Below are 7,853 nucleotides of genomic sequence, written 5' to 3' on the forward strand. Positions count from 1 at the left end.
CTAAGATCATCTTTTTAGTCTTACTGATCAGGCACCTTATGAGAGGGATAACTAGAATGAAAAAGAGAAATATTAACATAAATAGTTAAAGAGCTGGGAGGTGGACCCCGGGGATATCCAGTCCAGTGGATACCAGGAGATAGGTGGATGGAAATCTTTTGGTAATGCAATGCTCGCTGCTCATTGAGTTTGTTGTAGCCAAGCTGTCAGTGCGCTTGGCAATGCTGTTCACGGTCTTGGTTACCTCTCTTATAAGGGCGTGCATGACCTAAGCATTTTACTAGACTTTTTTTGGTAGCCAAGAGTGCCTTTTCCAGGGAGAAATCTGTCCCTTGCATGGGCTGCTGTAGGGATAAGTCCTTCAAGGTATATATCAAGTCAACAGGGCTTTAAACTGTAGTATTTCCTCAGATGCTGGCGGGGTTGGCCGGGCGTGGGGGTGGGGGTGGGAACGCCAGCTGCAAAGCAACCTAGAATTCCAGTAAGAATCTGGGCAGTTGTATTTTAGTTTTTGGTGATGCCAAGGCAACAGGGAGGGAGGAACATTGAAAATGTTCGTTTGTATGGTTGTAGGCAGCTTCGGAAGGAAAATAAAGGAACTGAAAATTTAATAAGGTTTGACAATGCATGCAAGATGATAGGATCTAGTCTAGTTTACAGGTGCTCATATCTATCAGTTACCTGCAATTTACAAAGGCTTAAACTAGTTCAAAAACAATGACCAGGGCCAGAATTTGGTAATCCACAGGGTATGCTATAGTTTTCCAATGAAACACAAAAATTCTCTCCATAGTTACCTCTGTTTTGATCAAGGATAATCTCAAAGGAAGATTATTCTTTTTTTTTTTTAGAAAGATTATTCTTGATCATAAACTAAAGCTCATCTCATTAGATATGGCCTGATTATTTACCCAGGCATAACAAGAGTGGTGCTTAATGTATAGGCCTTTTAAAGTTTGCTTTGCTGGAAGTCTTCATAACGAGTCTTAGAATGGACCTTTAAAATCTTCTTGAGGCTGGGAAGCCAAGCGGAGAACTAACCATCAGGTTTCACCTGCATTACCCATAAATTTGGGTGTATTCCTCTCTTCTCAAGGTCCCTCAGATAGCCCAGCTTTCCTGGGCCCACCAGCAAGAGTTCATCTCACTCACTTGTAAGCTGGGAACCCTATAAGCCACGTACCACACTGCTTTTCCCAAGAGAGCTTTGTAAGCACTACCCCCATAAAGTCAACCCTAGTTCCTTAAAACTGACTGGTCTTATCTAATTCATTCTCAAATATAACATTCTGGACAAAGCCTTTGTTGTATAATCAACGTTTTCTATCATATCCTGTTAATAAGCAGGTGAGATTCTTATTGAACTGATGCAATTAATTATATTACCATGAAAATAAGAATATTCCATAGGAGTTTCTGAATTTTGGAGGAGTCAGACAGGGAGAAAAAGGTAAATGTTTCATTTCTAGTTTTCAAAAACGTAGTCACCAAAATTGTTAGAGACCGTTTAAGGGAAAAGAGAAAGGAGCTCCCTAGATACAGAGAATAGAATATTACAGTATTAGCAATATTCCAAACCATCCCTCATTAGCTCGTTCACTTTTCTGTGTGATTCTTTTTCTGCTCCGTCTTGGTTTGGCAGCCTCAGGAACCCATGATAGAATGCTGGGAATCCTGACTCAGTTCAGTGGTAGGGTCTCAAAGTTGTTTAAGTGATACCATCAGAAGCCTGTGTTCAATCCTGACTCAGTTCAGTGGTAGGGTCTCAAAGTTGTTTAAGCAATACCATCAGAAGCCTGTGTTCAAGGGCACTTGGCTTAGCCCTTTCCCATGTGGCTCTGAGACCATTCTTTGTTAAAGTCAAAACATTCTGGACTGTAGCTGATTGGCAAACATGTTCAGGAAACCAACAGCGTTAATTAAAAAACTATCTGTAGATGGTAAAAGACAAAATGGCCATGGTTAGCTTATTAAAGATAATTTTCAAAACTGAAAGATCTGATAAAAGTTTATTACAGGGCTTCCCTGGTGGCGCAATGGTTGAGAGTCCGCCTGCCGATGCAGGGGACACAGGTTCGTGCCCCAGTCCGGGAGGATCCCACGTGCCCCGGAGCAGCTAGGCCCGTGAGCCATGGCCGCTGAGCCTGCGCGTCCGGAGCCTGTGCTCTGCAACGGGAGAGGCCACAACAGTGAGAGGCCCGCAAACCCCCAAAAAAAAAAAAAAAAAGTTTATTACAAGTTTGGGATTAACATATATGAACCAGTATATATAAAATGACTCTACTATTTATAAACTAGATAACCAACAAGGACCTATGGTATAGCACAGGAAACTATATTCAGTATTTTGTAATAACCTATAAGGGAAAATAATCTGAAAAAGAATATATTAATATATGTATATATATGTGTGTGTGTGTGTGTGTGTGTGTGTGTGTATGTGTAATGCCTTTGCTGTACACCTGAAACTAACACAACGTTGTAAATCACCTACACTTCAACTAAAAAAAAAAGAGTTTATTGCAAAAACAATGCAATTGACAAGGAAATTTGGTTGTTTCTGGGCATATGCAAAACAAAATAAAATCAATCTGAAATCAAAGTGACCAAAAATATTTTTAAAAATAGGAGATGGCATGATTGGTAAGAACCTTAGCTCTTCCAAAAGTGAGAAAACTTTGTTCCTTTAAGTCATCAAGGACATAAAGTTAAAGTAAAGTTAAAGTAAAGCACAGAAAAGTATTCTGGTAAGAAACAGGATCTTTGCCTTTTAGGCAGATTTCTCAGAAGGTAAATAGAAACCTTTTATAACCTCTTAAGAGGCAGATCAATAATCCAAGAAAATTTTGTCATTTAGCAAAGAGAAAATAAAATTTCAGTTTTGCATCGGTATAATATTTGATACTAACAATCTTTTAAAGAAAATCTTATAATAAGCCCATCAAACCTTAGCTAACATTGACCATGACAAATACCATTCCCTTTCTATAAACCTTCTACGACTTTCTATATCCATTCAGATTTTGTCCTCTGCATTCCTATTCCTTGTTCTGGAGCAACCAATCATTTGACTTTAGGACAAAGCCACTCTTCTTTCCATTAAAAAAAGCACATCCTGAATACCTTGCATACAAAGTTATTTTACTATGCAATTATTTCTCCCAGAGAGTCTCATTCCCATATATTGATCATAACTTTTAACCACAGTAACTTTTATTTCACAGAAATAACTCTGAGGTGGATAGTTGTGAACTGTGTGTCACACACCAATGTTTTGTAGCAGAGCTTATGACTCACAACTTTTTATAGCCATATACATCTTTACAGTACAACTTCTCAATGTGGCAAAAATGAACACATTCATTAACAGACCAAAATATATAGTCCTAAAATTATGCTTAGTCGTTAATATTTCAGTATTTTATCTTATTAGAAATGATGTCAATAATCTAGCAGACGTTTTTAAGTTACCAAAAGACCTTAGAGACTATCCTCAAGCTGACACAAACTAGAAAACATAATTACTGTTAAAGTATGTCTGAATAATGATAGATTTGGTTAAACCCAAATTTACAGCGTTCATCATCTCAAACACCTGGTAGATATAATGCTAATTTATTCAATCAATACACCTGTGTAAGTTCAGGAAGAACATGCCCAAATAGAGTAAAAATGTATGCTTGTATTATACTTAACTCTGATAACTGAGAAGACATCTGTTTTTAGTAAACCAATAATATTAAACTAGTCTTATTTGTGAAAGATTAAACTTTGTGAACTTGAATTCTTAATGCACTTGGGTTAGTTTTTATAAGAATACTTTTTAAAGTATTAGAAGTTAAATTTTCTTAGTTTCTAGAAATTTTAGGGATATTTAATTTATGTAAGGGCTTATTTCACTTCAATCAAAATAAAGCTCCTTTAGAGGTTTTTATAATCTAACTTGGTAATGTCATCTGAAGGTAGGAAAATTTTACACATATATAACGTACCTACATTACATACATGTAAACAGAGAGGCAGATCGAAATATGGGGGCTTATAGCTTCAATTATAAAATTTCAATTCATATGGTTCATATGAAGATGTGGGCTCTTGTCCTTATCCCACCGTAATATTTTTACCAGGATTATGTTTCTGGCAGATAGGGTAAGTTGAGGTTATCTGCTCAGCATGACGGCTGAAGTGTCCGCCAGTGTGGAGGAGATCCCTTAAGATTTCCTTTGCCTTAATGTGTGATCTTATGGAAGCTAAATTATGCACTAAATTTGGGGCAAGGGGCTGAGCAGGACCAAGTGGCTATCCAGGTGTCTCCAAAGCTCATCCTTGTGGATAAAATACCCAGCCTGCTTCCAGGTAGTTTTTTCAGCCTTAGATGATTGCTTCTGGGCTCCTGGATGAGCCCCTCCAGAACCCCTGACAGGGGGAGGGCCACCTAGACCTCTACTGGCTATAGGGAGTTGAGGGGCCAGAGTGGGAAAGGGAGGGGAGAGAGGGGTGGAGCACGTAAAGGCTTTGAAGGGGAGGAGATCAAGCAGTTCAAGGGAGTTGAAGGGACGGTCAGATTTAGTTAAAAGGAGAAAGAAGGGGCTTCCCTAGTGGCGCAGTGGTTGGGAGCCCGCCTGCCGATGCAGGGGACATGGGTTCATGCCCCGGTCCGGGAGGATCCCCCATGCCGCGGAGCGGCTGGGCCCATGAGCCATGGCCACTGAGCCTGCGCGTCCAGAGCCTGTGCTCTGCAACGGGAGAGGCCACAGCAGTGAGGCCCGCGTACCACAAAAAAAAAAAAAAAAAAAAAAAAGGAGGAAGAAGTAGCAGCGAGGGCAGGGAGTGACTGGGAAGGAGGGGTTCTAGACGAGAGTCAGATGGGGGAGTTTCCTAGTTTCCAGAGAGGCCACTGAAGCTCCCAGTGGCCCTGAGTAAGATGTGGCCATTACTGAAGGTATTGAATTGAATTCATGCCATAAGGGCAAAGCATTTAGTGAGTGGCAGAAGAGGAGGGCAGGTGCCAGATAGGGAATTTCTGTTACGGGTCAAATTGTGTTCCCCGCAAAAGATATATTGATGTCCTGACTCTGGTACCCATGGATGTGGCCTTATTTGGAAATGGGGTCTTTGCAGATGTAATCAAATTAAGATGAGGTCATTAAGGTGGGCCCTAATCCGATATGTCTGGTGTCCTGATAAGAAGAGAAGATAGAGACACACAGGGAGAAGCCAGGCATATGATGGCAGAGGCAGAGATCAAAGTGCTCTAACCCAGGACATGCCAAGGACTGCAGGCAAACGCCAGGACCAGGCAAGGAAGGATTTTCCCTTAGAGCCTACAGAGGGAGGATGGCCCTGCTGACACCTCGATTCCAGACTTCTAGCCTCCAGAATGCTGAGACAACAAATTTCTACTGTTTAGAGCCACCCAGTCTATGGTATTTTGTTATGAGAGCCCTAGGAAACTAATACAGGTAGTAACACATGGGGTTCGATAATTACATCAGACCTTAAAGAAGACGGGAAAGACCATCCTCCTTGTGTTACTGCTCTAATACTCCTTGCACAACCGCAGTCCAAAGAATCCTCCCTCATTCAATTCTCAGTTGAGGAGCTGAGGGAACGGGAACTGCCTCAAAAAATCTCCACTAGAGGAACAAAGGAGAGACAGAAGAGGCAGAGGAAAGTCACTTTGCCTGAAAGAATCATTGTAACTCAGCACGTTATGACAGACAGATGTCCAGAGCCCTGGTTGAGGATCCTGTATTCCCAGGACGCAGAGGGTCAGAGAAGCCGGCGTAAACACCTGGGTGATCACGGCATGGTCCAAGGTATGGCTGGCACTCCGTGTGAGACACGGCACCAGAAAACTGTACAAGAAAACAAATCCAGATTTAGGTAAGGGGGCACTCTTTGAAAGGACTACTGTAGGTGGTTGCCAGAGGTTGTGGGGAAGAGGGGCAGTGGGCAGCGGCTCTCTAATGGGGATGAGAGTTTCAGTTTTGCGAGATGAAAAGGTTCTGGAGATCTGTTACAGAACGGTGTGAGTGTACTTAACATGACCGAACCGCACACTTAAAAATGCTCAAGGTGCTAACGTTTACGATAGGTGCTTTTTGCCACAACTTTAAAAAAATATTGCAAAAAGAGAGAAAAGACTTATAATATGGGCAAGGGGCCTATTGTAAAACATAAAACACATTGACCACAAGATCTGCAAGCATCTCAAAGATCAGGTGGAAAATGGCCTTTTCTTTTCTACAGGGGAGTAAACAAGGCCAGAAGGAACTGGGTGCTGGCTGTGGGGTGAACAGGTTGATGGCTGGACCACTGCTCAGGGAAGGTCTTTCTTCGTGGTCAGCTTGTTTTGGGGGGAGAAGTGCTATTCTGAATTCCGATACTGGCTCAGGTTGAAGGTGGGTCAAAGGTCAGGGGCCTGTCTGGAGAGGAAAAGCCCAAGTTGAGTTTGGTCAAGACAACTAGTGGGTATCTTGTCCAGATTGGTCAGTGGGGACAGACAGTTCAGTTTATGACACAGAGAATGGAAACTGGAGAGTGTGTGTCTGGCCTTGTCCTCAGTAAACAAGGGAGCCTCCAGTGTCGTCTAAGTCGTTTGAGGAAGGGTCGTTCTCGGCAGTGAGGCTTTTCCTGGAACATGGAGAGCAGGGAGCCTGGTGCGGGGATGCTTTCCAGGAGCACAGGACTCAGGTGCTGTTCAACATCATCAGCCCCCTGCAGCCGCTCTCCCTCTCTCCCTCAGTCCTCACCCTGCCAGCGAGTTTCTGAGCTGTGAGGGTTTTTTTTGGTTTTTGTTTTCTTTTTTCGGTACACGGGCCTCTCACTGCTGTGGCCTCTCCCGTTGCGGAGCACAGGCTACGGACGCGCAGGCTCAGCGGCCATGGCTCACGGGCCCAGCCGCTCCGTGGCATGTGGGATCTTCCCGGACTGGGGCACAAACCCGTGTCCCCTGCATCGGCGGGCGGACTCTCAACCACTGCGCCACCAGGGAAGCCCCTGATGCTGATTTCTTAACTTTGACAACTAGAAAGACAATGAATGTTAAAATTGTGAATATTTTTAATAAAAATACTTAAGATATAATAAAAAAAATAAGGCCCGGTACCTGCTCCACTGCCTCTCACCCATCTATTCAGCTGGTGTATTACTTTCTCTTTATAACAATGGCCTCCACGGAAAAACACTCACTGTGCGAGGTTTGCAGTGAGATGTTCTGGCCTCCCTACCGCCAGCAGTTAGTTGAAAAAAAGTTTAATTTGGAAGAAGAATAGTTACCAGGCCTGAGCCAGGGTGAAAGGCAGCTGGATCCTTAAGAATGGGGCAATTCGACAAGCATTGTTCCCTTCAAGTTTGTATCTTTTTATATTCCAATAACTTTTGTGTGATCCTTGGTTTTCTTTTATCACTTCAGTCAGACACAGAGTCAGTGTTTAATATAATTTACGTCTGAAGACAGGCCGTTCCTGGTCTGAACAATATGATGTCAGTGCTTGGGGGAGGGGAGGCATAGACTTGAATTTTTTGGAAATAAGGCTTTTCAAAAGGGAAGACCCACTGTAAATCAGTAGCCAGGTCACAGCTGCACTTCCACTCTTCGGACTTAAATTCTACAGTTTCCCTCATATGTATGATGCTGTCCCAAGACCCACTCCGCCTCCTCACAACTGAGCACACACATACGTACACGTTGCCAGGAACGGTTTTGGAATCATTAAGGGAAGGAGGTAAACACACGCTCACAGGAAAACAAGCCTCAACAAATGCTCACGTGCATTTGAAAATCCATTTGTTTATATATTTGAAAAACGGAGGAAGTCAAAGTGAACAAGGCAAAAACGCACAGTTTG

The sequence above is a fragment of the Globicephala melas genome, chromosome 16 (genome assembly GCF_963455315.2).
Source record: "Globicephala melas chromosome 16, mGloMel1.2, whole genome shotgun sequence".
NCBI lineage: Eukaryota > Metazoa > Chordata > Mammalia > Artiodactyla > Delphinidae > Globicephala > Globicephala melas.